General features: G+C 45.6%; 1 long non-coding RNA gene across 1 annotated transcript; it reads right to left on the bottom strand.

Annotated features, from left to right (window-relative positions):
• Positions 1–7,099: 7,099 nt before the first annotated feature.
• LOC308167137 lies at positions 7,100–7,652 on the bottom strand. Its single transcript, XR_013937709.1, has 3 exons — positions 7,520–7,652; positions 7,358–7,425; positions 7,100–7,233 (listed from the first exon to the last, which is right to left on the bottom strand). It is a non-coding gene; the product is annotated as an uncharacterized lncRNA (long non-coding RNA).
• Positions 7,653–9,831: the final 2,179 nt, after the last annotated feature.

The raw sequence follows: 9,831 nt of genomic DNA, 5'->3' as shown, positions 1-9,831 counted from the left end.
AGAAAGGATTGAAGCGATCGGTGACATTGTAACAACTAAAGAAAGGATTGAAGGCAGCGATCCGCACAAATGGGGGGGGGGAAGCCTGTTCATGTGATATGAAGCCTGCTGGGCCGGGCCATAGCCTAACCCATGATCAGTAAGATTCTCCCAAATAGGCCAATGTTCTTTGGCAGGAAGACAAGATCAGACAAAATCACATAGGGCCTACCCCGAAGTATTTATCTCAACCCCATCTTTTTACAGGCCATCGTTCTGTGATGCTCAAATATGTGTCTCTTGTCTTTAGAACAATGAGTGACTTACTGAAGCCAAGTCTGTTTATATAGACAAGACGATCAGCTGTAGCATCCACAAGGAGAGCGTAGAAAAGGAGATTAAATGTGTTCACATCAGCTCGCTTATTCATAAAAACGTGTCATATCGTGAGCTTAGAATGATACGGTTCTATCTCCGTTTAGAATGATAAGGTTCTATCTCCGTTTAGAATGATACGGTTCTATCTCCGTTTAGAATGATAAGGTTCTAAAGGTTCAGAGATAGGAAATGTTAGGATATTTATAGCATAGCATAGAGTACAGCACAGTGTTTTATTTGTATAGTATAGTATAGTGGATAGTGTACATAGCCTTTATTTATGTAAACCAGCTCTTTTTCCCTTCTTGTTTTTAGTATTTCGGGTTGCACACAAAATTCATAAACGAAAGCAGAAAAACACACTGGCTGCACTCTATCGCTGCCTAACAATCCGCTTCAAGATATCCGTCTTGTTTGTTATTTGTTGCGGAAAGTCATTAAAAAACAGTCACCGGCAGAAGAGATGTTGTCCTTTTCTCCCCTGGAGCGGTCGCATATTCCAGGTGCCACGAATGCACGCGCCTGCCCTGCGTTCCCCTCGTCAGAATAAGAGTCTTCCACATTACGCGTTAGTAGAAGGATGAAGTCATCCCTCAAAATTAGGCCCTATGTTCCCACAGCCCAATGGTCCCACATTTCTAATATTTCATAGGTGGGATAGGTTTAGGGTTAGGGTCAGTGTTAGGATTAGGACTAGGGTTAGGGTCAGTGTTAGGATTAGGACTAGGGTTAGGGTCAGTGTTAAGGTTAGGGTTAGGATTGTTTCTCAACCCTCTCCTTGGGCCGCTCCACATATTTGATCTGTTCCACCACCAGCACACCTGATTCAACTAATCAAGTACAAACCATAATTGCTCTGTACTTGATTAGTTGAATCAGGTGTGCTGGTGGTGGAACAGATCAAATATGTGGTGCGGCTGGGGCTGGGGCGCCCCGAGGAGAGGGTTGGGAAACACTCATTGGGCTGTGGGAACATAGACACGCTCCCAGAAAGACAACAGACAGTCTTGTATTGGCCAGCACCCGGAAAACACCACCACCACAGGGGATAAAGGATAATTTTATTTAGGTTTAACTTAATTTTACTTAAACTTTACTGAATTGTATTCAGCGATAGAATGCGGCTGTGTGTTTTTCTGTTTTCGTCTATGTGTTTGTGTCCAACCTGAATGGGAAGCAGTCGTGTTGCAGTTGCAGCAACCATAGACATTACATGCTTTCTCTCACACACACGAACAAATGAATACATTCACTGCCTGTGAAACACACATGAAATGTCATATAGTGCCTATAGAAAGTTTACACCCCCTTTCAAAATGTTAACATGTTGTTGCCCCACAGCCTGGAAAGAAATGTGCCCCATTGATCTACACAGCCTACTGGACACTGAAACTGAAGGAAAATGTTATGGTGACTAATAATTATGATTTAATTTTTTATGTGACTGATGATGCCAAAGACACATTCACATCCCTGGATGGACAATACAATATAGTTGGTGTAATATTGTATCTAATCTAATGAACTGCAGAGTCACTACCCATCTTCCGTCGTAGACTGAAGACCCATCTCTTCTGCTCCTCCTGAGACATCTACTACCCCCCAGCACTTCGTCTCCTGAAGACACCCACTTTTCCCCTAAAAACGTCTATTGCCTGCCTTGTACTGTTTCTCTGTTTCTCCAGTGTCTAGATAAAAAATAAAATAAAAGGCTAGGTTTAGAAGGTGATAGAAGAAGGTTTTTCCTTCTATCAATGGCCCCGAGCCTGAGCTGGATTACTCTTCCTGCTATGACTGGTGGATTGATGATTCACTTGCTTAGTCAAATGTATTGATTGTAAGTCGCTTTGGAATAAGGCGTCTGCTAAATGCCAAAAATGTAAAAAAATGTGTGAGAGTTTCAGATGTTGAGTTTCAGATGTTGTCGTGTTGGTGCGAGACAATATGAGAGACTGGACGTGCTCTCTGTCTTGTTAAATGTTCCACACATATTGTCCTAATGAAGTCGATATCATCTTGTATAGCTACACATCCATCATTGATGGTCCATCCTATATATCACTGTCTGGTTCGCGCTGCCTCCACTGCCAAGGACAAAGGCAGGTTACAGCGGACCATTCTGTCAGCTGAGAGTAGGTCATCAGCTGCCACCTACCGTCTCTCTCACACACACACACACACACACACACACACAGACAATACACACACACAAACACACATACAATGCGCTGACAGTGTAATTTATATTATTTTACATTTATTCTAATTCGTAGTGTACCGTACATGCCCCATCCCACTTCACAGCCTCTACCTCATTGATTTGATTGATTAGGATCCCCATTAGCTGAATAGCCCCCAAAGCTAGAAAAAAGCCCTTCATCAATGATAAGCAAAGAAGAGCCAGACTGAGATTAGCAAAAGACCATAAGGATTGGACCATAGAGGACTGGTGTAAGGTCATCTTCTCTGATGAGTCAAATGTTCAGCTTTGCCCAACACCTGGTCGTCTAATGGTTAGACAGAGACCTGGAGAGGCCTACATCCGCTGTGCAGGATGGAGGATGGGTGGTGATCTGAGGGTGCTTCAGCTGGAATCGGGCAGATTTGTCTTTGTGGAGGACGCATAAATCAAGCCACGTACAAGGTTGTCCTGGAAGAAAACGTACATCCTTCTGCTCTGACCATGTTCCCCAACTCTGAGGTTTGTTTTTTCCAGCAGGACAATGCTCAATGCCCACAGGTCAATCAAGGTGTGGATGGAGGACCACCAGATCAAGACCCTGTCACGGCCCGTCCAATCTCCAGACCTGAATATTATGTTTGTGTTGTGCTAATAAATGTAGATCCACACAGGTATACAAACTGAGCTCCGTTTACTGTCAACTGCCATTCATTCTGACAACACACACACACCGTCGTAAAGCTCTAACGGACGTACAGAACGTGACGTCGTAAAGGGCAACAAAGTGCTGCAATGACAATGACACTGTCGTACATAACATTTCCCCCCCCTTTCCAAAACTCAAACAACTAAAGTAACAGTCAAACAGGAGTAGGGCCTGAAGGCCTATGTGTGAAATTTAGTGACATAGTCCTGGAGGTGTGCAGGGCGAGCCCGTTCCCGCTGTGGCCTATCGACCTCCCCCCTGGGCTGTGACCCTGCGAGGAAGCCAGGGTTAGGTGGAGGAGGGTGAGGAAGAGGAACAGCAGGTAGAGGCTGAGCGGGTGGAGGCCACATAGGCAGTGGCTGCGGCAGAGCCTGGGGCGGCCTAGCTGCCCTTAGCAGTACAGGACTCGAGGCCTTTGAGACAGTTCTATCTGTCTCTGCTGCACCGGCTGCTGGTAGCAGTGTGGCCATGGCAGGCCCAGGAGGACCAGGCACCCTCCGCAGTCGGCTGGCGTGCCAGCGGGATCCGTCGCTCAGCAGGAACGTGGCTGGCCCCAGCTGACGTGTCACCTGAAGGGGCTGAGACCAGAAAGATGCCATCTTGTTCATCTCCCCCTGATGTGTGGCCACTGTTGCTTGAGCAGCATCTCGGGTGCTGCCTGCTGCAGGTGTCACTGCATCCCGGGACCTGAGTCTGTTCAGTGGCAAGTCCATCTCACGGCCAAGCATGAGGGATGCTGGAGAGGTCTGCGTTGTTGCATGCTGACTAGCTCTGTAGTGCAACAGTGTTTGGTTGAGTGCGGCCTGGAATGTGCACCCCTGGAACAGATGTGCTCGGATCCCATTTTTAAGGCTGTGGTTGAATATCTTCAAAAATCTAAATCAAACTCCAACCCTCCATCCACCCCCACCCTTATAAACCCACAATCCCTAATAAACAACTTCTCAAAATCTTTTTGCCCTGTCTTGTGCATCAGTCCCACATTCTTCCTGACCAATCCCTCAAAGACTTTCCACACCGTTATCCACTTTCCCTCAAATCTTGCTAAATTTCTCCTCAAATAAATTGCATACCTAGCCTGTGATAATACATAATTTAAACACCATATATTCACTCCCCTCCTCTTTCCCTCTACCCCAAAAACCACCATCCTCCTCCACTCCTGCATCCCCACCACCTCCACCCCCCAGTGCTTCTTCACTAGTCCTTTCAACCTTTCTTCGAATCCCTTAATTTCTCTACATTCAAAAAGCATATGCATTAAGTTCTCATCCTGTATCCCACACACATCACACTCCCTCGAAACTGTTCTGTCTACCTGATGCAACACCACCTTAGTATAAACCATGTTATGCCTGAGCATAAAATCTAAATGTGTACATTCTAAACTATTATATTTTAAAAATAAATTCCTCCATATGTTCTTCACCTCCAATCCTGGGAACACCTGCCTCCACACCTTCTCTGCCGCAGGCTCCTTCACTCTGCTCTCCAACAGTGCCCAGTAGCACTCCTTCACCTTAACAGCTGAGAAGTCCCGCACTGTTTCCCCTTTCCCTAGTCTTAACCTAGGTAACTCTGTTTGCTCCTTCCCTCTTAACTCCCTATCTAACCTACTCACCCACTCCCCTGGTATACTCTGCTTTATTTTATTATACATGCTCACTATTTCTCCCCTTCTCATCTCCTCATCTGTTTCCCTAACAACTTCTATAATTGCCTGCTCTGTGATAGGAACCCTGGCACTACCTCATACCTAAAATCCCTTACTCTAATCAGTCCTGCCCTCCAGAAACTCCTAGATTCTAACATTTTCCCCTCTCTTCTTATTACAGGGTTCAATAAAACTGGAACATTTAGTATCTCCCCTCTCTTCTCACACTGATATCCTACCTCAGGCAAAAAACTACCCCAGGCTTTAACACAGGCAGTATTTATTTTTTATTGTTTGAGTACTGAACAACCAACCAACGCGCAATCTGCAGAAATGGATCTAACTTTTATTTTGCCAGCCGTTCTGTTTACACTACTGGCGATTTTTTTTGGGCGACAATGTTACTCAAGAACAATGATGGTGATGGTGCCTCCTCTGCTACTCCCCAATGTGATCAGTCAGGTTCTGCAGCAGCGCAGTCCGGTATAGTGGAATCGAAACCGGGATTAGATAAACCGGGAGAGTCGGTGAATGTGACAGAGGACCAGCCAAAGACAAGTGGAAGACTATTAACCTCTGTGGACAAAGCAGAGGAGAGGAGGACGGATCGGGTGGCAGCAGCGGTGGGCACAATAGCAGCTGGGGAGGAGGGGGGGCGGCCCGTTACCCAATTTGGGAGCTGCTCCACCCATACGGTAAATTATAAATATGCTGTTCATACCCAGCCATCACCTTGTCTTGAGATGTCTTAAGATGTCTTAATTAACCAAAATAAGACATTTTTGTCTGTCAAGATGTCTTAAGTCGTCTTAAGACCTAACATGAAGACATGCACTCATGCACTCACTTAAGACATGGAGCATAAAGAGCCATATTTTCTGTGCCTTAAAGACAGACACAGAACATCTTGAGATGTCTTAAGACACTGAATAGCATTATCAATGTCTTAAGACAGTCAGGCGATCTTGTTCCAATTGGAATAATTCAAGTATAATAATGAATATATGCTAGTAGCAGACCCATCGTTAATCCATACCACGTCAAAGTCGGTGCAGACGCATCCCTGAACAGGTTCACAGTGGCGCTGTCAGGGAAAAACCTTCCGCTGGGCAAAAGCTACCGGGGGTGCGGCCTAACGCGTCACGACCAGCTGGCACGCGCACGCGTCACGACCAGCTGGCGAGTGTTTTTGAAACCTCCGTTTTGGCCGCCATTAGCGAAAAGCTTTAATTTGGCTCTACAAGTGTTAATATGTCATTTTATGAAGTTTTAATATGTTTTCAGGCGAGAAAGTAACCATATATATTCACAAAATGTATCCGGTTTATCAAAATAACCCTTATATCTATCTGATCTGACGGTTTTTTTCACAACGTTATTACTTGTCACTTTAAGCCCAGGAGGGAGTTAGCGATTAGCGATGTTTAGCTTAGCTTAGTTTAACAGAAGTATCTTCACTTTTAACATGACTTCCCGTGGTCGTAGAGGGCTGGTCGACGGCTTAAAATGACCGTGTAGACCGTGTAGACCTTATCCAGCTATAGTCTTGTGTTTCTACCCCGGGCATAGCCGGTGTTATTCACGGACAAACACTCCTGTTAGAGTGGTCTGATCAGCAGATCATTTTCTCATAAAGTTGCAAACGCAACTCAGCAATTCAACTTAATTTAAAAAATGCGCGTTTCGTTCAAGATCCATTAGAGTAGGACATGTACAGTTATGATAACTACAGTCATATGTAACTTTTGGACTAGTATAGTAGTTGATATTGTAATAAAACGTGCCAATGTCAGACGATGAACAAACACACCACGAGTCCACACTGATTCAGAAAACAGAATAAACTTTATATATAAATACACAACACTTCAGGGGGCTAACGTTTGCAAAAGAACTGTACAGGTTACAATCAGGTATATAATAATAGTTAGGGAGTAACATATCATTCACAAATTCAACAATAATAGAACAGATAAATACACAGATAGCCCTGCTACGTCCTCCGTGAGGGCCCGTTCCCCTGTACATAAGTCCCTGTCCAGCCCTGCTACATCCTCCGTGAGGACCACCTCTACCACATCCTGGTGGTGTGTCTGAGGTGGTGGTGGTGTGTCTGAGGTGGTGGTGGTGGTGGTGTGTCTGAGGTGGTGGTGGTGGTGTGTCTGAGGTGGTGGTGGTGTGTCTGAGGTGGTGGTGGTGTGTCTGAGGTGGTGGTGGAGGGTTGGGGTAACATCTGGGAGGTTAGGGGATAACATCTGGAGGGTTGGGGGTAACATCTGGAGGGTTGGTGGGTAACATCTGGGGGGTTAGGTAACATCACACCAATCAGCTCTCCTGTTGAGGTAAGCAATAACCATCTTGTTAGTGTAAACACACAAACAAGCACAGATATGTACAGTCAAAATAACATTTTGTGAGTAAACACATTTCTAAATAATCCCTATTCAATGTGACTTACCAGTGTACTGGGTGGATGGGGATGAAAGGTAACTGTCCAGATGTAATTTTGTCCAAAACATCTTGGTGCTGTGTGAATGAATGAGCATACATTTAATGTATTAGTAATGAAACAATCAATATGAACATTTAAAAATAACAATGATGTAATTGTGGCTCATACTTGCAGTAGCCTGAGGTAGAGGTGGTCCTCACGGAGGAGGTAGAGGTGGTCCTCACGGAGGATGTGGTAGAGGTGGTCCTCTCTGAGGATGTGGTAGAGGTGGTCCTCACGGAGGATGTGGTAGAGGTGGTCCTCACGGAGGATGTAGCAGGGCTGGACAGGGACTTATGTACAGGGGAACGGGCCCTCACGGAGGACGTAGCAGGGCTATCTGTGTACAATCTGGAAAATACTTAAAAAACAACTTTACAAGCAGTACAAACAAATTCATTAGGAAACATAATATTAATTGACACACAAGACGAATGGAACAACTTGAAACACCTCCTGCAGGATACCTGAAGCTCTGGTCGGATGGTCCTCCTGCAGATGCAGTGCACACTAACGTCCATAGTGTACACTGACTGGGCCGTGCGTGGACACCGTATGGAGCTGCGGAATGGTTTCAGGTGCCCAACCTGAAAGCAGGAAAAGAGGTGCGCACGCATATCAGACTGATCAAATTCCTTGCTTGCTGGGTCCTCACCTCTGCAGCATGTGAGACTGTTCGCAATAGCAAACAGCCCACAGTCTGAGCTGCCTCTCTGCTGCTGGACATCAGGCCACTGCAGAAGGACCTTGGGACCTGAAAAAGAGAGGAGACCTGTTATTTGAGAAATGAACTCCTCGGTCGACCCGTGACCAGCGGAGTCATAAATGTTAACAGTACCTACCTCGCAGTTGATGTTACTTACCGTAACCCAGTGATTTGAACAAACATTTAAAATCTGAACAAACCCCTGGGTTGATGCAGGCACGGAGGAGAGGAGGGAGAGGGACGTTGTGGCGTAGAGGCCTCCTACATGGGGATGTTGAGCCTGTAAAAGAGCCTGAGCATGGTCAATGGAGAGATCATTCAGCCAACAATTGGGATCCAGAACGAAAGGCCTAAGCACCTCCAACCTGCTAGGTAAAGCTGGACAGGCCCGCCCCAGCTGAACATCTGTGATGATGACATCTAGCAACTGAGATGGTGCCTAAAAAACATAATGATGTTGGGTTAAAGGGACTGTCATGTTACAGTACTCAGCCATTGGAATTTTGATTATTTAAAATGAATGAAGCTAGGATTTTTAAGTGTACCTGAAGTGAGTCCCACTCCGGCTCAGAGTTTAGCGGTTCAGGGTCATCAGAACACACTGGCTCCGGTGGATGGGACACAGCTTTCTGAGTGGGCGGGCAGGCTCGGAATCCTTAAGTCAATCAACAAAACAATTTTAGAATGACATCTTGTGGTAAAAAAAATACAGTTTCACATTACATTAACTTTAAAATGTGAACTGTATGTTACACTTACTCGTCCGCAGAGGCTTCACTGAGGCATAGGGGTTTTTGGTTCCCAGTTGTTGGCCATCCAAGGTCTCCAACTGCACCAAATTGTTGTCCCCAACCTCAGTCACCCTGAAGAAAATATGTATTAATAATGGCAAAATTGGACATCACACATCACCCTCTCATTCTGAATATTCTTAAAAGTCTAACATTTACCGGTACGTAGTTGGCCAGTCTGGGTCCATTGTGCCACCAGGTCTCCCACGTTTCCTCTCATTCTTCTTCAGGACCTCCATGCCCGGGAGGATCTCAAACCGCTTGGTTCCCTTCTTGATCCTCTTCCGGTAGCTTTCCCGCTGTTTCTCCTGGGCCTTCTCCACGTTGAGTCGCACCTTGATCGTTGAAGAAAAAGCGAAGCAGCAGAGATTGTAATTCTCTGTTGTGCAGTATAGCTCTGTATATTGCTGAGGCATTGTTATTGCTTTAGCAGTTACTTAGCATCACTCAGGTGGTTGTTCAGTATATAGTTGTGTAATATCTTTCACCTCGTCAAAGACCTCCTCATCCTTCTCAGCCCTGGCGTGGAGATAGTCTGCAGCGGTGTCTTCATTAATCTCGTCCATCTCCACAAAAGGACGGTCGCCTGTGATCTGAAATGAGAGGCAAATAGAGATACGCAATACATACATTTGCATAGAGTTAGTGTTTTATTTTTTGTTTATATTGAGAATCAATTTGCAAAACAAATTATATATTATAAGAACAATAATATCAAGAGTTGACATACCTCACAGGACAGCCGTGGCTCCCGACCGTACATCAGGCGGTAGGGCGAGTACTTGGTGGAGGCCTGGACGCTGGTGTTATGTGCGAAAAGGATTAACTTAAGGTTGTCCTCCCACCGTTCCTGGTGCCCTTCCAGAGATTTCCCGATAGCCCTCTTGAGTGTTTGATTGGTCCGCTCGTCCAGTCCGTTGGTCTGGGGATGGTAGGCAGAGGTA

This window comes from Nansenia antarctica (genome assembly GCF_963989245.1).
Source record: "Nansenia antarctica genome assembly, chromosome: 11".
In the NCBI taxonomy this organism is placed as follows: domain Eukaryota; kingdom Metazoa; phylum Chordata; class Actinopteri; order Argentiniformes; family Microstomatidae; genus Nansenia; species Nansenia antarctica.
Note: the sequence above shows the minus strand (reverse complement) of the source record. Positions and strands in the feature narration are given on the sequence as shown.